We start from the raw sequence: 19,356 nt of genomic DNA, 5'->3' as shown, positions 1-19,356 counted from the left end.
CAGGCCCAGCCATTTCACAACTAGCTCATTGCCCCTTTCTTCCCGGTGTTCCCTGGACTCGGCCTCCAGCCCACCTGGTTCACCTGTAAAGCGAGAGGCTTGGCCTGGGTGACCTGTAAGCTCCCACCTTAGCACTGATGGTCATGATCAATGGTCTAGCTGTGCTTTGACTACATTGTTGGGTCTCAGATCCTTTTAAGAATCTGATGACAGTTGTGGACTGTCCCTATTCAAATGCATGCACACATACATCCAGTTTTGCACGTAGTTTCAAGTTTAGTTTCAAGACCATAGTTTGCATGGTCTTCCTGGGGGTCGAGGTCCACAGACTACAGCTTAAGAATTTCTGGGGCCTCTGGGCTTGGGACAAAGCCCAGACGGAGGTCCTGTTTTTTCACCATCCTCTGGACAGAGTCCAGGGGCAGCTGCTGCTTGCCCTGCATTCCAGGTTGCAGTAAACTGCCCAGCAGCTCGGGGCCTGGGGCTGGAACCTGCCTGGAAGAAGCAGGGCTGTATCCACGAGAGCCACGAGACGTGGCCCTGCAGGGTAACCCAGTTTGTCGGAGGCCCAGCTGGGACTGGAGAATGTCGCCATGTGCCTGAGCCACATGCAGACCCAGTTAAAAGGCAGGCTCATGGGTGGTCAGGTGTGAGGAAGCCGGCCAGGGCGTCAGGCTGGGGAATACAAGGGATCTGTTTGGATCTGAGAGGCACTTTATGAATCCCTCCTAGCCGGCCTTTCTGAATGGAGAAGCCTCCCAAAGACTCTCAGCCGCGGTAGCAAAAAGGCTCCTCTGTCTTTGCTCGCTGCCGAGTTTGCAGAAATCCAAGCGGGGTCGGAGTGCCCCTGAGTGTGCGCAGAACAAAAACGGCAGAATCAATGGGCTGGATGACGGGCCCTGCTGCAGTGGGTGGATAACAGCGGCCAAGCGCCAGTTTCTCAGACCAAATGACCTGACCCCGCGCTGTCAGAAAGTGCCAATCACAGGGGATTAAAACCAGCCGGGGACACAGCCCCGAGGAGAAAGGCCTGAGGCTGGGCTAACAGCCAAGAATGGGGCTGGGGATGTCGGGGAGGGTGGCGGGCCCTTCCCCTGGAGGCCTTGGGGGAGACAGACCAGGCTGCCCTTGGCAGGCTGAGGATGGAGGAGGCAGGGGCTGGGACCAGCGCAGGAAAGGGTGGGACAGCAGGGATGGAAATGACCAGCAAAAGCAAGGAAGGGGACAGCAGGGAGGAAGTGTAGGCTCAGGGTGGGGCTAGTTCACTCCTGGGGGGCTGTGAGCAGACTTGGGAGTCAGACTGAATCTCACTGACCCAGCACCGTCTGTCCTCCGGGAGCTTAAGCCAAACGCTGGAAGAATTTTTAAGAGCCACAAAGTCTCCCGAAGCCTCAGGCTTCCATTTAGAGTTCAGGTGCTTTGGGGAGCATGGTTGCCCAGAACAAATCCCCCCGGATGAGGACAACCCTAGCATCTTCAGAGTTCTGAACCTGCAGCCACCCTTGGGGCTCCTCAGCCTACACACACACACAGTTTCACCTAAGCCCAGGAAGTGGAGTTACCACTGGGACCCAGGGAGCACATTGAGACCAGTAAAAGAAGTGACCTTTCCAGAGTCATACAGCTGGTCAGAGGAGTCTCCACAGGCCCCAGGTTCCCTGTGAGGCAACGTCTGTGATCATGAGCCTGGCATTTACTCCACGCCAGACCCTGTGCTAAGCCCTTAACGTGCATCACGCTGTGGATTTGCTTTAATGCTGTCATATTACCTCATCTTGCAGATGTGGAAAGTGTAAATCAGAGAGGTGCAGTAACTTGCCCAAGGTCACACAGGGTGCCAGTGGCCAAGCCAGGATTTGAACCCTGGTGGGTGTGGCTTCAGAGCCTGTGAAAATCAGCTGTGAAAGGACTTTGTAAATTGCTTTGTGGGTGTCAGTTACCAGCACTGGGACCGGGCAGGGGGTACTGTGGGAAGCAGAGAGAGGAAGACAGAGGATCTCCATTCCTCTAAGTTAAGTGAGCCAGAGGCAAACTGGGTCTTGCTGAAGGTGGACTAGGTACCCATCTGGGTGGAGGAGTGGGGCTGTGGGGGTGTGTGTGTTAGTGGGGGGAAGATGGCAGGCCCCTCCCTGCAATTCAGCCTCCCACCACCCATGCTAATGGCCTACGGGGGAAATCCTCTACGAGAGGTGACTTTCTGCTTCTCTGAGATCACAGCCTGGCCCGAGTAAGCCCCCTCACTGGATAATGAAGATGTATCCCAGCCAGGTCTGCCCAGAAAGGATGTTAACTAAATGAAGATGGCAGTTCAGTGACTGTGGAGTCTGTATCGGGGCCAAATTGAACTCTCCCTTCCAGCATGGAGATGCAAAACTTGGGCCGGTGCCCAAGAAAGGGGGAACACACACGCCCACACATAGACACATTCATCCCCCGTCTCCCCACAGTTCCTGGTCGCTGGCAGCCACCTCAGGGGAGGGGCTGGTTCCCTGTGGACTCTGGGGTGGGGGCCTCCTCCTGGCCGGCTCTAGCCTGGCTTATTGAAACCCACGCTGGGCCCCTCAGTCAGCCTAGAGGCAGAGAGGAGAGGGGAGGGGCTGGGATGTAGAAAGTGCAGATGGGAGGGGCTTGATGCAAGGGGATCCAGAAGGTCTCCTGTCTTTACCCTCAGGACAAAGGTAGCATAGTAGAGTCAGACTGGGTTCCAGTCTAGCTCTTACAAGCTTAAGTGACCTCGAGCTAAAAACCTAAAGCTCTCCAAGCCTCAATTTCTTAATCTACAAAGTGGGAGTAATAATGAAACCTGCCAGCCAGATCCTGGCCAGGCAGTGCTGTGTGAATCGTTAAGCGATGGGCCTCCTTTTGCCCCGCAGGCTGCTCAGAGCCTGCCCTCGTCCCTGAGACCCAGCCCGGGCTCACAGACCTGAGTATTTGCGAACCTCTGACCCAAGCCCCCAGCACCTGCTTCCCAGCCTCTGGTGATCCTTCTCTCCAAACCCCACCATAATGGAGAATTCCTGGCCCACCTGTTCCCCGAGGTGATAATTAACCATAATGCCTCCCAAGCCCAGGGCGCGCAGCACTGAAAACCACGCGGGAGTGGGGAGAGAGGCCTGACTAGCACTGGGTAGGACGTCCAGGACCAGTTTCATCGCCTTGGCTGCACATGAGAATCACCTAGGGGAACTTACAGGCACCATTGCTAAGGTCCAGCCCCAGATCTTGATTCAGATCTCTAAGGTGTGGCCTGGGCAGGGGATGCTAACATGCAGCCAATGTGCAGACCCTCTGTCTAGAGACAAGGCTTTCTGAACTTTAACTGTGTGCCAGTCACATGGGAGGTCTTGTTAAAATGCAGATTCTGACCCAAGTGGTCTGGGGTGGAGCCTGAGATTCTGAATCCCTAACAAGCTCTGGGGATCTTGCCACTGCAGGTCCCAGGACTGTACTTTGAAGGCACCTTGGCTTTGTCTTCTCTCTTCCTCGTCGGCCCTAACAGGCTTCTCCTGCAGCATGTACACTCTCGGTAAACACTTGCAGTATTTAACGCGCTCCTATTCAGACTGTGATGAATCTGGAGTCTGATGATGGCCTGTATTTGAATCCTAGTTTTACTGTTCCAGCTCTCTGGATTAGGGCGAGGCTCTTAATAGCCAGGCCCCAGGCCTCAGTCTATGCACCTGTAAAATAGGTACTCTGTGACTGCCCCGAGAGCCTCGCAGGATCAGTGGCGAAAATACGGCATCATGTATATGAAACAAATTGATATTAATATTCTTTTTTTTCTCTTTCTCCTACCTGCCACTGAAGGGCACACATAACACATATCCCACCTTCGTGATGTCTTAGTGCCTCTAATCGAGCCGATTATCTTTGGCAACCCTCAGGCCCCAGCACCCTGGCAGCCCTGAAATCAAGTGGGCACTGGCCGTGCTGGCCACGCAGACCCTCCTGGCCTCCCCTTGCAGCTCCTGATCCCTGGCCTGGCCAGAAAGCTCACTCAGAAACAAGCATGCTTCCAGATTTAGAGACACACAAAGACTCAGAGGACCTGGGTTCAAATCCTGACTTGGCCCTTTCCAGTCCACATTCGGGCTCTCAGCGACCCTCATAAACAATCAGCCTCCAATCACTGTCCTCCGAAGCAGCACTGGGCTGTGACACCTGCACACCAGTGTCTTCAAGCTGACCCTGCCTGCAGATGGGCAGGAAGGCGGGGCGGGGGAACCCAGGATAAGGCAAGGCTCCGGGAGCTCATTCTCCTTTTGTGAACCATAACCATTCACTGCGACTTCAGGTGCCACCCTTCCCTGCTCACAGTGCCAGAGCCCCAGCTCCACCCTCTGCCCCACCTCCATCCCATCACGCCCTGTCTCGGTGCCACAGCCTCAGCAGTGCCTCAGAACCACGATCCAGACTCAACAGGTCCTGGGTGGGGGTGGCAAGAATCTGCCCTTTTCTTTTTAAGTTCTCAATGGTGCTGATGCATGGTCGAGGCTGAGAACCACTGCCGTCCGTCCTGTCTGCTGCCCTGTGCTGATGCCCATTTGAGAGCCCTGGGTTTAGAATCAGAAACCCGAGGTTCAAGATCTGACTTTGCACCTTAAGCCATGACCTAATGTGAGTCACTTAACAGAGCTGGGCCTTGATTTCCTCACTGCAAAATGGGGATGGTGAAGCCAGTCATCTTGGAGGATGATTCAGGGTCAAAATAGATCAAGAGTGTGGAAACACTCTGGTAAGATGGATCCACCACACAAATAAAGATGCTCTGGGAACTGTGGTACCAGGGAGCCCACCAGCATCCTCCCAGAGTCCGCGCATCCAAACCACCCCAGGCCCAGCCAGCCAGGAACCACCTGTGGTCCCTCCAAGGGTTCCTGGGATGATGTTGCAGGCTCCCCCTGCTGGCTGAGCCTTACTTTTGCAGCTGACTCTCCATCCTCTCTCCCAGTTCCTCGTGTACACACTATGCTTTTCCCCCTTCGTGCCTTTGCTCAAGCTGTAACCTCTGTGTGAGTTGCTCTTCCTCCCTTCTCAGGTTCAAAGCTCAGTCATCCCTTCCAAGGCCACCTCAATAGCACGTTCTCCGGGAAGATGTCTCTTACTGTGCTCAGTATTCTCTTGGAGCCATGTGTACACGTGCCTTACTGAACCATGAGCTCCCTGAGGACAGGGACCTTGCCTTGGCATCTTGGTAGCCCCTGCGGCACCCAGCACAGATCCCGGCACGTAGCAAGTACCCATTAAAGGTCTTCTATAACACAGAACAGGCACCCTGGCGAGAAAGCCAATAAATGCAAATTCATGCAACACAGAGGTCCTACTTTATGCTTCGTAAATGAGCAATTTAGGGGGAAAAAAAACGCTAACGTGCACCACTGACAGTGTTACGCTGAAATTGGTACACACATTACTGATGATGTTGAAAACTGGGACGATCATTTTGGAAAGCAATGTGGTAACACACATCAAGGGTTATAAAAGTGTTCATTGCCTTTGACCCAGTAATCCCACTCGTAACACTGTATCCAAAGGAAATCACTCAAAAGAATAACAAGTGTTATATATGCATAAAGATACTCATTGCAACATTATCTGTAATAGTCCCAAACGGAAAACAACCTAAACGTTCAACAATAATGGAATTGTTAAGTAAATTATGGTATATAAACTCAACCAACTATTATGCAGCCATTGAAAATATTCACGAAAACTATGTAACGTGGAAAAATGCTTATGATAAAATGTGAAATAAAAAACTCAGAATGTAAAATTATATGCGCATTATAACTATGTAATAATAAAAATCAAGGCGTGCTGACATGGATCAAAAGGGATCCGGCAAAATGAAATTAATTATTGTATTAAGGTGGAGGGACCTACAGCTGATTTATTTTTAATTTTAAACATTTCCTGTAAGACTGTTATAAGGCCATTTGCACAACGCAAAAGTTAAATAGCCAAACAATAAATGTCTGTCAAATGAATGTAAAGGGAGGGAGATGAGGGAGAGTGGTGCTGTTTGAGGGGCTGTGGACCCCACTTCAGCTCTATCCTAGCATCCTGGGCTAGATTCCCTGTGGTCCAAATAAACAGTGGGATTCTCGATGGGGCTAAGCCATAGAGACACGTGGCCATGCAAGCACAGAATTACTCTGCCTTTTTGGGTGCTCCTAAACGATTTAGGGTACCTTTTGGGGAAGGTTAGATTTTCTCAGTCTTCCAGAAGCCCATGCTGCCCTGCAGTGCACCAGTGGGGAAAGGGCCAGGGAGGGGTTCTGAGGGTGCTCAAGTTCAAGGGGCTGAGGGTGCGCAAGGTCTTCCGGCCAGGGCCTCGCCCACAGAGACAGGCTAAGCTTAGTAAGAAGTGAGAAGCCTTTCTCTCCACACCCACCCATCCTTACCTCTAAGCTTTGAGAAGCTACATCCGTGTGCTTGAGACAGTCCTAGTTTTCATCTGTTGTCCTGGCATAATTATTAATAGCTCCTTTTATCTCCAAAGCATCCCAGTTGGGACATGGTCACATTACCCAAACCACAAAGAGCAAGAAAAAAAAGAGGAAAAATTGCTTCCGCGACTGATGAACGAGGCAGGGAGGGTATCTATCTTCTGGGGAATCCAGACCCAGAGATGTAAGTGTTTTAGGTGGTTTTGCCCACTTTCCCTCCCCACCACCATTTCATAGCTCCCAGGAGTTGCCTCTATCCTGGGCGTCTTGTAGGGGACGTCCGTGCCTTTATTCTCCCCTATCAGCATCCTTTGTCTGCATCTCTCCACTGACACTGACGCCCTCCTAGGGCTTCCTGCTTCCAATGACTGTGTCTCTTTTCTCCTGAATTCTTCAAGGCTGAGCCATCCCTTTCCCTCCTCTGAACCTCTCCCTCCTGCTAACAGAGATTTTCAGTTTAAATCAGGTATCCTTCCCTGTCTCCTGGGCACCAGCTCATCCTCTGCTGAGCCAGTTGAATTTCTTGCTCTATTCCTGGGGACATTTTTCACCCGTCCTTTCTCCAACCAATGTTATCTCAGTGCTAAGCGGGATCATAATTCTGCCCAATGTCATGGGAATTCCTGGCAATCTGTTGCTTCTGACAGTGACGAAGTCCTTCCAGCTCATGTGCCTGAGCGCACACTCACAGACAGATTAAGGCATGACTTTTCACGTACCCACACCACACATCTGTGATCCATGTGCTACATATGTACCACGTGCAAAATTTGCAGGCACTTACATGACACGTCCAGCAGACGCAACATCCCCCCATCACACATACAGATCATATACATATCAAAATTAGCCTGGAAAGCCCAGCCCTTACGGACTCATACTATGCAAACACCACACATGACATTTACCCCATATATGTCATATACATGCCTCAGACCACACATCTATCACACACTCTACTCACATATCACAAGCGTGCACGCACGCACGCGCACCTGCGCGCACATGTCCCACAGGAAGGCTTTGGGGCTCTTGTGTTGTCAAGATCCCACTCAGGGAAAAATGCTTAATTCTCGCCACAGAGACCGTGTCCCCAACCAAAGCTGCACAAGGACTTCAGCAAGGAGCGTTCATTACTGCTAACGAGCATTACATGCCTAATTGATTCCCAGGCTTAGCTTGAGGATCTGACCCAGAGCCTGATTTCCATTCAGGGAAGAATAAAAGGAGAGCTAAAAGGGCTCATGTCCTGGGTTAGGACGACTTCAGGACAACTTGCATTTGCCCATCCTGTCCCCATACCCAAACCCAAACCACCTGATGTGAGATCAGCAGACGGCATCCAAGTGGTGGGCGGCTGGGTCTCCCTCCCGACTGCCTTTCTGAAGCATTAGGACCAAATCCTCAAAGTTAGAATGTCTTACGAGCATCTTTTGAAGGGGTCCGTGCTCCACCAAGTACAGATGCCTTCAATTCGGGATAGAGAAGAGCATCTTCCCAGCACCTACTAACACTTGATTCTCCCCAGTGCACGTTCCTCGACGTGTGGGAGAGCTCTGCCCATTTGTGTACAGCCAGGACCATCTACACCCAGGTGGCTTTTCCTCCGTGAGATACAGCAGAGGATATGCAAGGCTCTATGACTTTGCAAGGGGCAGCTTGGGTACAGGGTTAGCAAACTTGAGACCCTCATGGCAAACTCTGCCTTCGGATCAGTCTCCCTCACTCAGCCTGGGCTGGGGTTCTACCCAGCACTCTGCCACCAACAGATCACAGGTGGTGGGCAGATTGAGAACTGTGCGCTTTTCCCAGAGAAGCACTGCCACTGCATCCAGGGATTTACTGGGGGCAGGAGGGGCGGGCGGAGAGACCATCCAGATGCAAACCACAGTGGAAAGGCAGTAAGGACGTATGGGGGTGAAGCCAAGCTTCGGCATGAAGCCAGCCGACCTTGACTCCGGTCCACATGCTGCCAGCCACTGAGCACGTGACCTTGGGCAACCATTTATCTCCTCTGGGCCTCAGTTTCCAAGTGTGTGAAATAGGATAACGGCAGCACACTCCTCCTGGGGTGGTTGTGTGGTTTGCTTGTTGTTTGTTTGTTTGTTTTCATGGAGGTGCTGGGGATTGAACTCAGGACCTCACGCACGCTAAGCACGCGCTCTACCACTGAGCTACCCCCTCCCCCTTGCTGTGCAGTTTAAATGAGCCGATGTGCACAGAGGATGTAGCAAAGTGCTTGGCACAGAGCAAGAGCTTCATAAGTAATAGTACAGAGTTGTCTTATTATTGTATTAGTATATTATGATTATTTCTAGCGGGGCTACTCCTACTGCTCCCAGTACTACTGTTATCACACTGGTCTTCCTGTTGCGGCGTTTAGACTCCTCCGCATGGCACTAAAACCACCCTCTGCAGTGTGGCCTCACCCTGAACACTCCACCTTCCCCTACACAATTGTTTCCCTCGCGCGAACTAGCCTGGTCTCGCTCTCACTCCCACCTCTGGGCCTTTGCTCGTGAGGCCCCCTGGCCTGCAGGCCCCTCTCCCTGCTGTGTCGAGCCACATCTTATCCCTCCTTCAAAGCCAGAGCTCTTCTCCAGTCTCCACGATGAACCACCCCGCCACCCCACTACCGCTCACATCGAAGTCCCTCCACATGCAATTTCTATGGAGTTTATGCCTATTATGAAATATTTTAAATATACACAAAATAATGAAACAAATACCCATGCACCCACCACTGAGCTCAAAAAAGAAAAGCCACAGAAACAACGGAAGTCTGCCAGTTCCCTCCCTGGTCTTGCTTCTCTCGTTCTTCCCAGAGGTAGCTGACATCCTGCACGTGATGCTCCGTGCCTCGTTTTCCCCAGGGATGAGAATAGTCCCGACCTCACAGAGTTGTTGTGAAGACAAAGTGAGTTCTCATGTGGAAGTACCCAGAACAGTGTCTGGTGTATAGTTAGTGCTCCTTGAGGGTAAGCTAGGACAGCCTGGGAATTCTCCATCCCATGACTGGGTGAGGGAGAAAGCGGGGGAGGGTCGCAAACTCAGGACAGAGTTCTCCCATCGGAACAGTAGATAGTTCAGAGCAGCACTATTCACAATGGCCAAGACATGGAAGCAACCTGAATGTCTATCGACAGATGACTGGATAAAAGAGTTGTGATATAAATACAATGGAATACTACTGAGCCATAAAAAAGAATGAAATAATGTTATTTGCTGCAACATGGATGGACCTAGAGATGATCATATGAAGTGAAGTAAGTCAGAGACAGAGAAAGACAAATACATGATATCACTTATATGTAGAATCTAAAAAAATGACACAAACTTTTTTACAAAACAGACTCATAGACATAGAAAACAAACTTATGGTTACCTAAGGGGGAAGCGGGGGTGGGGGGAGGGAATAAGGTTTGGAATTTGCAGATACAAACTACTATATATAAAACAGATAAACAACAGGGTCCTACTGTATAGCACAGGGAACTGTATTCAATGTCTTGTAATAGCCTATAATGAAAAAGACTATGAAAAAGAACATATATATGTACATATGACTGAATCACTGTGCTGTATACCAGAAACTAACACAACATTGTTAATCAACTATATACGTCAATAAAAAAAAATTTTTTTTAAAGAACCAGGTTTTTCTTCAAAGATGGGGTGACAGGGAAGGGGGAATGTTTACACGGCTGTGGCAGAAAGAGCAGGGCTCAGGGGACAGCTGGACTTTTCTGGTTTTGCTATTTGACCATGGGCATGTCATTTCCTGCCTCTGAGTCTGAGTTTTCTCTTCCGTAAAATGGGGAGATGTTTAAGGGAATGAACCCTCCCCACACACACACACACACATACACACAAAGTCCCCTCTGTGGCTAAGGCCTTGTACCCTTGTGTTGTTAAAATTCATTTCTTGAGGGGAGGGTACAGCTCAGTGATAGAGTGCATGCCTAGCATGCACAAGGTCCTGGGTTCAATCCCCAGTACCTCCATTAAATAAATGAACAAACAAACCTAATTACCCTCTCTCCAAAATTCATTTTTCATTCTTTCCTTTTCTTTCACATGAGGGACAAGAAGATTATAGTTTCGTTTGGCACTTTAACCAGCCCATTTCAAGCACATCCTACAAGAACATGGGAGATGTGTGAGGTGAACATTATTGTCTCCATTTTGCAGATGGGAAAACTGAGGCCCAGATGAGCTAGGTTACCACTGCTTAATCACAACTACTAGCAGTTCGAGGTCACACGCATTCTGGAACAGATACCAAGCTGAACCCAGGTTCTGCCTCCAAGTCTGTGTTCTTTGCACCATATGATGCAGTTTCTCAGAACAGATGATGGGGGAAATCGAGCCAAGTTCACTAATCTCATCACCTGGGTCTCCCTGGCATTGTGCTGAGAAGCACCTGGAGCCGAAGCAGAGAGGGAAAAACAGCAATGAAAAGAGCAAGGAAGGCTGGGTTTAACCCTTCACCACCTTCTGGCTTAACAGCTCATTCATGGCCCAGCCATCTGCTGGTGCAGTCCAGGGCAACGGTTCTCAAAGTGTGGTCCCCAGGCGGGGACGGGTATCCCCTGCGGGCTCATTGGAAATGCAAAATCTCAGGCTCCACCTCAGACCTATTAAATCAGAAATGAATGATAAATGGGTCCACTTTAGACAAGGTAATGAGGTGGCTACCATGTGATATCATTTCAACAATGTCAGGATTCATTACTCCGTTGAAAAACGTCTCCCTTGAGCAGATGTGAGAAGGAGAAAAGGGAGAAAAGCTTTCACTCTCCGGTGAGGAGACCAGCAGGAGAAAGGCCCCAGGGTGGGAGCCCCGAGACCCCGCGCTCCGGGAGAGGCAGTGGATGGGCTGTGCTTGGAGCAGGGATTGATCGCCGAGGGGGAGGGGGGTGGACCATTTCTTGTACGGAGCTCTAGCCGACGAGTCCAACCTCCTGCCTGGGAAGAGGGGCGAGGATGGACCTGTGCTGTGGTTTCTAATGTGCTAAGTGCTGAGCTAGATACTTCATTTTCATCATTTCAGTTCATTCTCTCTCTCTCACACACACACAAAAGGCAGGTGGCATTGTCCCCATTTTACAGATGGGAAAAGGGGCCCCCACTGAGCTTGCATAGGTGGCCCAAGTGTCTGCGCCAGGGTTTAAGTTTAAACCCAGATCTTGATAATTTCAACCCCCCCTGCTGTTTCCACTGGACCACAGTGTCCAGGAAGCCATCACTGTCCCAAAGCCCGGTACCTCCCAACAGGGCAGGGCTGAGCTGTCTGCTTGAGGGTTCTGAGCTGCATCAGGTGGACACAAGGTGACAGCCAGCTCTCCGATCTCGACCCCTCGGCACACCCTCCCAAGTTTCAGTTAAGGTGTTGGGGCTGCCCGTCTTTTAATGTTTCCTGAGGCTTAATGGCTGAGAATGCCAAATGTGGTTATCAGAGGGGCTTCCAGTCCAGCTGGGGAGAGAAATGTAACCCAGTTGAAACAGTTCCTAGCGCCAACCAGTGAGTAGTTAAATACCAACATGAATGGCTTAGCAATTGAGAGAAGGGGGAGAGAGGCGAGTGTGACCTGGAGCAGTTCGGGAGGGCTTTCTGGGAGCCGCGGCAGGGTGTCGGTGGGTTTGTAGCGCTGGGATTCACTGCTGGTGGTGGCTGCGGAGAGCCTTCAGCCATGCTCTCCATCAGGCCTCTAAAACAACTCCAGATGTTCCACCGATGTTTCCCCGGCCTCTTTCTCATACAATAATTATCTTTTAATGGCACCCATTAATGCAAATTGGGTACATTGGGAAGTATATTTCACAGCAAATGCGCACTCAGTCCTCCAGACAGTGCCCCCTCCAAGCCCTCCAAGGTGAGGCGGGCACTCGCTGGCGGGGGTGGTGATGGAGGTCTAGGCTGAGGGCTGACTATGTGAGCACAGCGGGGGCAGCTCCAAATGGGGACCCTGGAGCTGGAGGATGGGGAGGGAAGTTGAAGGCCTCCTACAGCATCTTACTCATCTCTTTTGGAAACTCATATCGCTGCTGTAATCACTCACTTTCATGCCTAAACCTCTACCACACTGAAGTTCAAGGGGATGGGAACACCATGTACAGCTGTGTGAGTTGTGCACTGCTCAAGGTGCCTAGCCAAGCGGGAAAGGGGCTGAAATCCAGCCTGCCCTCAACTTGCCACCAGAGCTGTGTCCACTCCCAGGAAGGGCCGCCTTTTTGCAGTTTTCACAAAGGGTCCATTTAGGCTGCCTGATGCTACGCCTGTTTGTCCTCGACTGAATCACTGCCCCCTGGCACACTACTGGGCACAGAGTAGGTCCTCAGTACGTGTCTGTGGCATCAATAAATGCATGAAAACAAGCAAGAATCCAAGAATGACTGCATGGAAGAAAGAACAACTCTGAGATGGGTAGGTTTGTTATTCCAATTCACAAATAAGCATCCAGCTTTCAGAAAATTAAGGCAGGAAGCGTGACTAATACTTCTCTTGAGTATTTCCCTACTTCCCCAGGTTTCCTTCTCTAAGCTCAGTACAGCTCTGAGCACACAACAGGGCCTTGGTAAACTGATCCACTGGGAAAGAAATAAACTACTGGGACACACTGAGATCTGTGAGGGCGAAGAAGCACATGCCACTGAAGAGAAGACATAAGCTCTCTACTCAGGTGCCCTACACAACAAGATGGCTAACTTCTCTGGACCTCAGTCTTCTTGTCTGTAAAGTGGGGATACCCACAATCCTGATCTCACAGTTTCTCTGAGAGCAAATGAAATTACATATGAGAAAGGGTTTTGTAACTGCTGAAGTGCTACGCGCTAGACTCAGTTCTTCCGACATGTTATTCAAAATCTGGCCCAACAATTGTTTTTATCAATAAAGTTTTATTGAGCCACAGCCATGCCATTCATTTGTATATGGTTTGTGGCTGCTCTCACTCTACAATGACAAAGTTGAGTAGTTGTGACAGGAACGTTTTATGTAGCTTTCAAAGGCTAAAATATTTATTATCCAGCCCTTTATAGAAAAGCTTGCCAATCCCTGTGTAAACTCCTTTAAGCCTTCTAACCACCTTGTGAGTTAAGTACTAATATTATTACCTCCATTTTACAGATGAGAAAACTGAGGCACAGAGCAGTTAAGTAACTTGCCCAGGGTCACACAGCAGGGAAGTGGCAGAGCTGGGATTCAAACCAGGGTTGGCAGGGACCCAAGCCCATGCTCTTAAACACAAAATCATCCAGCCTCTCACGCCCTAAAGCAGGGCTCAGCTTACAAAGTCCTAGACCCTAAGGACAAGGGGGACCTGGGGGCAACCAAAGCCAAATAGAAGGAGGTCCTTGCTCATGCAAGGGAGAGAAAGCACACGTATCACTACCCAGGGGAGCGGGTCGAGGCTGAAATGGGAAACAAAGCCAGGAACGGTTCAGACAAACCTCTGGGAGACAGACTTGGCTCCAGGGGAGCTCAGAGCACTGGGGCGAATGTGCCAGGTTCCTAGGGCTGCCGCAACTAAGTACCACAAACGGGGTGGCTTAAAACCACAGAAATGTGTTCTCTCCCACTCCTGGAGGCCAGAAGTGTGGACCGAGGTGTCGGCAGGGTCACGCTCCCTCTGAAACCTGTAGGGGTCCTTCCTTGCCTTGTCCTGGATTCTGGCTGCAGCCGGCAGTCCTTTGCGTCCCTTGGCTTGCAACTGCCAACAGTTGAATCCCTGCCTTCGTCGTCCCAGGGCGCTCTCCCTGGGTGTCTCTGTCTCACGTGGCCGGCTTCTTCTAAGGACACTTATAATCATATTGGATCAGGGGCCCAATCCACTCCAGTAATTAAGTAATTACACCTGCAATGACCATGTTTTCAACTGAGGTCCCATTCTGAGGCGCTGGGGGTGGGGACTTCAATGTGTCTTTTTTGAGGGGACACAATTCAGCCCATAATAAAGAATGTCTCAGAACTCTGAGCTGGGGCTGTCCCAACCTTTCTCTGAGTCAAGGAGCCAGCCAGAGACAGAGAGAAGGAGCAGGGGCCTGCAGGCACCCGGGGTGAGGTGAGTACATGGCTATTTCCATCGCAAACGTCTTCTAGAACTTTCCTCGCTCTACAGACTGAGAGCTCCTTGAGGCTGAGGCTGGGTCTTCCTCCCTCTGTCTCCACATAGTAGGTGGCAACCCACTGATCGCGTCAAACTGTCCCTCGATGCCTCTGTTGGAAAAGCGGCAGGGCCACAGGGTTGACTGGCTCTGGACTCCTCTTGGGCTGAAATCAGATGCAAATGACCTGGCACTGCCAGGCCAGCTGGGCTGCCAGGGGCGTCCTGGGGTAGGAGGGCCCCGAACCGGCCCCATGTGCTGCCCTAGCCGGGCTTCTGAGGGCCATCTGGGCGGAGACCATGTGAACACCAGATGACACGCAGCCCAGCGGCCCTTCACCCGTGCGTTTGCACAGCTAATGTAATTAAGCCTGTGGGATGTTGACACGAAGGGAGCCATGTTTGAGAAGGCCTTATCAGCAACCCTGGAAGTCCCAGAGTACTGCACTGAAAGGTTCTCACACACACACAACCTAAGGAGCGTGCCGTCCAGAAAGTGCTGGCTGCAGGGCTGGCCCTGCTGAGAAACAGGACTCTTTGGGAGCTGCTCTGGGGACAGTCACATGCACCAGGTACCTACTAAGAGCCCCATCCAGGACTCGGTCACTTATTCACTCAACCAACACATCCTGAGCAGCTTCTAGTCAACCAAGCACCGGGGATTAAGGATGAAAAAGACCCCAAAACCAGCCCTGGAGGAGGACAGATACACAGAAATAGAAAACTGTATGCTGAAATATTTACAGATAAACTGATAAGATGCCTGGGCGAGGGGGAAGGTAGGAGGGGATGTAGATGACACAAGAGTGGCCAGCAGCTGGCACCTGTTGAAGCTGGGTAATGGTTACATAGGATTCACTACATTATTCTCCTACTTTTGTATGTATTTGAAATATTCTGTAAGTTTTGAGAAATAAAAGTTAAAAAGAGAAGACGCCAGCGGCAATTGGCACAGTGGCGGGCGGGGAGAAGAAAAGGTACTAAGACTGATTCCCAGAGAAGACAGGGATCTGCGTCTATCCTGAGAGACGAGAGGAACCGTCTACCCTTGGGGAACTCACACAAAGCACACAGACATCTCTGTTACAGACAGATGATGTAGAAACAACATGGTTCCCAGAATCACCCAGACTGTTCAAATCCCACCCCTAAATTTGGGAAAACAGTACCCACTTTATAGAGGAGTTGTTGGCATTAAGGAAGTAGTAGACGAGAAGGGGCCTCGCCCATAATAGGCACTGAATCAATGATCGTTTCATCCATCGCTCCACCCACTGATGCATGCAGCCACGCACCAATCATCCACCCGTCCATCCATCCAGTTATCACCCATCCACCCATCCATGCATCATGCTTCCAACCATCGTCCACCCATCCACCCACCCATCCATCCATCCACACATCCAGCTATCATCCACCCACTCATCCATCCATCCAGCTATTATCCATCCACCCATCCAGCTACCATCGATCCATCCACCCATCCACCCAGCTATCATCCATCCATCCATCCAGCTATTATCCATCCACCCACCCATCCATCCAGCTATCATCCATCTGTCCATCCATGCATCCAACTATCATCCATTTACCCACCCATCTATCATCCTTCCAGCCATCATCCATCCATCCAGCTATCATCCATCCATCCATCATCACAGTGTATTCTCTCCATGCTCCTGTCTACACTGTGAACTTCAAGGCAGAAAGAGAGTGTACATATTCATAGCCCTGATGCCTCCCCCACACAAAGCCTGTGCCCCAGAAAGTGCTACATGATTAAATGGCTGCTGAAAAGTTCTCTTACACTTGCATTAGGGGCCACGTGTTCTTAGAAATTAACCTGGAAGATGAGGAGACTGGAGGGGTGGTGTGTTAACTGGGAGGCTTGTTTCCACAGAACGTGGACCTGGAGGAAGGTCTTAACAGGAGCGCCCTGCAGAGGGGACAGTCTGAATCATGAAGCCCAAACAGTGCCGAATGAGAAGGCATATGTCAGCAGAGTCTGGGTCACGCTACTATAACAAGCAGCCCTCAGCTCTAAGAGGATTAACACAAAGATTTATATTTTGCTCATACAAAGTCGGCTGTGGTCCGGGCAGATTTCCAGGGCAGGCGGCCTTCATGGAATGAGACAGCAATCCTGGAAGCTCCAATTCGGTGGCTCCACGAACTCAACCGAGGCTTCCATGGCACAGGGGCTTGCCACAGTGTGGGGACCTCCCCACCCCACCCCTCCTCCCTCACCCATCCATCTGCGCCTGGAGTCCTGTGGCTGTAGAATGCAGCCAGGCTTTTGAACAAGGGTCCTGCACCACAGGACTCCAGGCCTGGCAGGAGAGAGTGGAGGGGTGGGGAGCCTCTGTTCCTTGCTTGTCCACTCAAGGCGCTTGCTCCAGGGTCACCTTACCCATCCACGACTTGAAACTTCCTCTGCACAAGCTGCCTCTGATTCAGGGTTCCTTGGCTTGGCATCTCAGCTCCGTGGCAGATATTAACTACCCGCCCGATATCCACGTGCTTTGCCACATTTACCAGCCCCTTGTAGCCCGGAGGGCCCATGAGACTAGTCCTGGCCAGTGGGCTGTGAGGGGAGTGACATGTGTCACCTCTGACGGAAGCACAGAAGAGTAGGTGTGATTCTGGCAAATCCTCTGGCTCCCTTCTTCTTTTAACCAAAACAATGCTTCGTGTGGGCACGGTGCTTTACAGTTTGCAAAGCCCTTTCCCCACCATGATCTCACTGGAGCCTTACCACAACCCTGCATGGTAACATGATCATATCCTCATCTGGCATCTGTGGCAGCTGGGGCTTGGAAAGATAAAGTAACCTGCTCTGGGTCACACGGCAGGCAGCTAGCTCTCCACTTCCTCTCTTGTCTGATTTTCTTTTCCTCCTTCCCTCCAGCTTGTCTCCTATCCCCCCACACCTCCACACCCCCCCCCCACTATCCCAAATACCCACACACCTCAGATTACCTTTGGAAGTTCCTGATCTAACAGAGCAGGGCCCATCCAGGCGTAGGCAGCCCTATTTCTAGAAGGTGGGCATTTAGCCTGCAGTGTGTGGGTCGCACAGTGGGCTTGGCGGTCAGGCTCTCTGAAGAGCCCCCTGGAGCAGATCTGGGAGGACAGTTGGACACTTTGGACGGGCACCGCTAAGACCCCACGGATGATCTGCAGCTGCCGTGAGCAGGGGGCCTCCGCTCTTGGCTAAGCCTGAGTGTCAGGGTCGTGGGGCTTCCTTGTTTGCTTTGCTCTTAAGGGATCTGTTCATTTGGTGTGCACACCGCGCCCACTTCTAAAGAGACAGCTGGAACAGCAGTGCAGAAATGCTAGCAGGCAGCCCCTCGCCCGCCCCATCTGGCTTCGCCAACTCTGGGGTTAGGCACTTGCTCGCCTCCCTCTCTTTGCCCAGGCTGTTCCCTCTACCAAAATGCCTTTCCCTCACTTCTGCCTGGTCCACTCTGCCCAAAGCTCACAGAGGTATATGATCAGCCAACTAACTCCATTCCCGACTCACCACCGTCACCTGCCAGGAATGGGGAAAACGAGGTAGGGAGGGTCTTCCTCCCGAGTCCCTCTGCAGGTGACGCCATCAGTGAATGCACTAAGTCAATGAATGTGGATTTCAGTGCCTCTCCAAGTTCATTTGACTCTCGGCTCAGCAGATTCCAAGATGCTGGGTCCAAAGAGAGCCATGCAGGGTGTTGTGCTAACCCCGCGCCCTTCAAAGGAGGCACCGAGGAGGCAAAACCCCTGCCCGCAGAGGAAGGGTTCAGTTAGGACCTCTCCAACTGCCTGATGACAGAGCAGGGATTTAAACAGCCGTGTGCAGCTGTTTATCATGTGGCATAACAAAGAGTGGCTTTTTTTTTCCCCAACAGACAAAACTGGATTTGCAACCCAGCTCTGCACTTTACTTGCTGTGTGACCTTGAGTCAGTTGCTAAGCACCTCTGAACCTCTGTTCTTTCCTCATTTGCTATCCAGGCAAGTCCATTTTCTCTGAGCTTTGGTTTCCTCATCTGCAAAACTGTCTGTACCCTCCTCGCAGGTTGGTTTTAAGGATGGAAGGGAATCTGAGCACGCACAGCCCTGGGGCATGATAAACGCTGGCTCCCCGGTCTCTAGGATGACCTGTTAACGGCCCGCTTCACTCCGCAGGGAATACTCCCCAGTATTTAGAGCAGACATCTTCTTTGGGTCCTTTCACATCCTCTCCGTTTTGGATTCCTTTATGCCTGGTCCACAAGCTCCATCCCAACTGCCAGTGAGACTGTTTGAAAAGATGTGATCAAGAGGAGCGGAGAGCAGGGAGGAAACCCAGCGAGCCCGGGAGAGTCCCGGTGGTGCAGCCTCCGCGTGAGGCCAGCCAGGCTGCCCGCCCTGCAGGGCGTCCTCGGGGCCTGCAGGGCGTCCTCGGGGCTGCAGGCTCAGCGGAGGGCGGGGGGGGGGGCTCCTCAGTCTACACGCCCTCCCAGGTCCTTCATGGCATCACCAACGGGAACCGTGGACGGTGCCCTTCTCTGGGAGGTTCCAAGAAAGGGAGAGACAGCCATCTGTGTGGATTTCAACAAGGGAGAGATGGCTTCTCTCTGCAGCCTGGGGCTCTGCTGGGCTTGGCAGCCAAGTGACCAGGGACAAATCTGCTTCTAAGCCTCAGTGTCCCTTCTCCCCATAACACCCGCCCCGTGGTTCACTGTGACGACAGTCAAAGGAGGTGATGCATGGGAAACATTGAGGCTGGACCACTGACACCCAGTGCCTGGCCTCTGCTGGCTGATGGACTGAACATCC

At 51.5% G+C, this 19,356-nt stretch overlaps 1 protein-coding gene across 1 annotated transcript in view; it reads right to left on the bottom strand.

Annotated features, from left to right (window-relative positions):
• MEGF11 (multiple EGF like domains 11) overlaps nucleotides 1–19,356 on the bottom strand; it is a 332,515-nt gene that overhangs the window by 109,716 nt on the left and 203,443 nt on the right. The gene's annotated exons all lie outside the window — the stretch shown is intronic.

This window comes from Vicugna pacos, chromosome 6 (assembly GCF_048564905.1).
Source record: "Vicugna pacos chromosome 6, VicPac4, whole genome shotgun sequence".
In the NCBI taxonomy this organism is placed as follows: domain Eukaryota; kingdom Metazoa; phylum Chordata; class Mammalia; order Artiodactyla; family Camelidae; genus Vicugna; species Vicugna pacos.
This window is presented reverse-complemented; position numbering and strand designations above follow the sequence as displayed.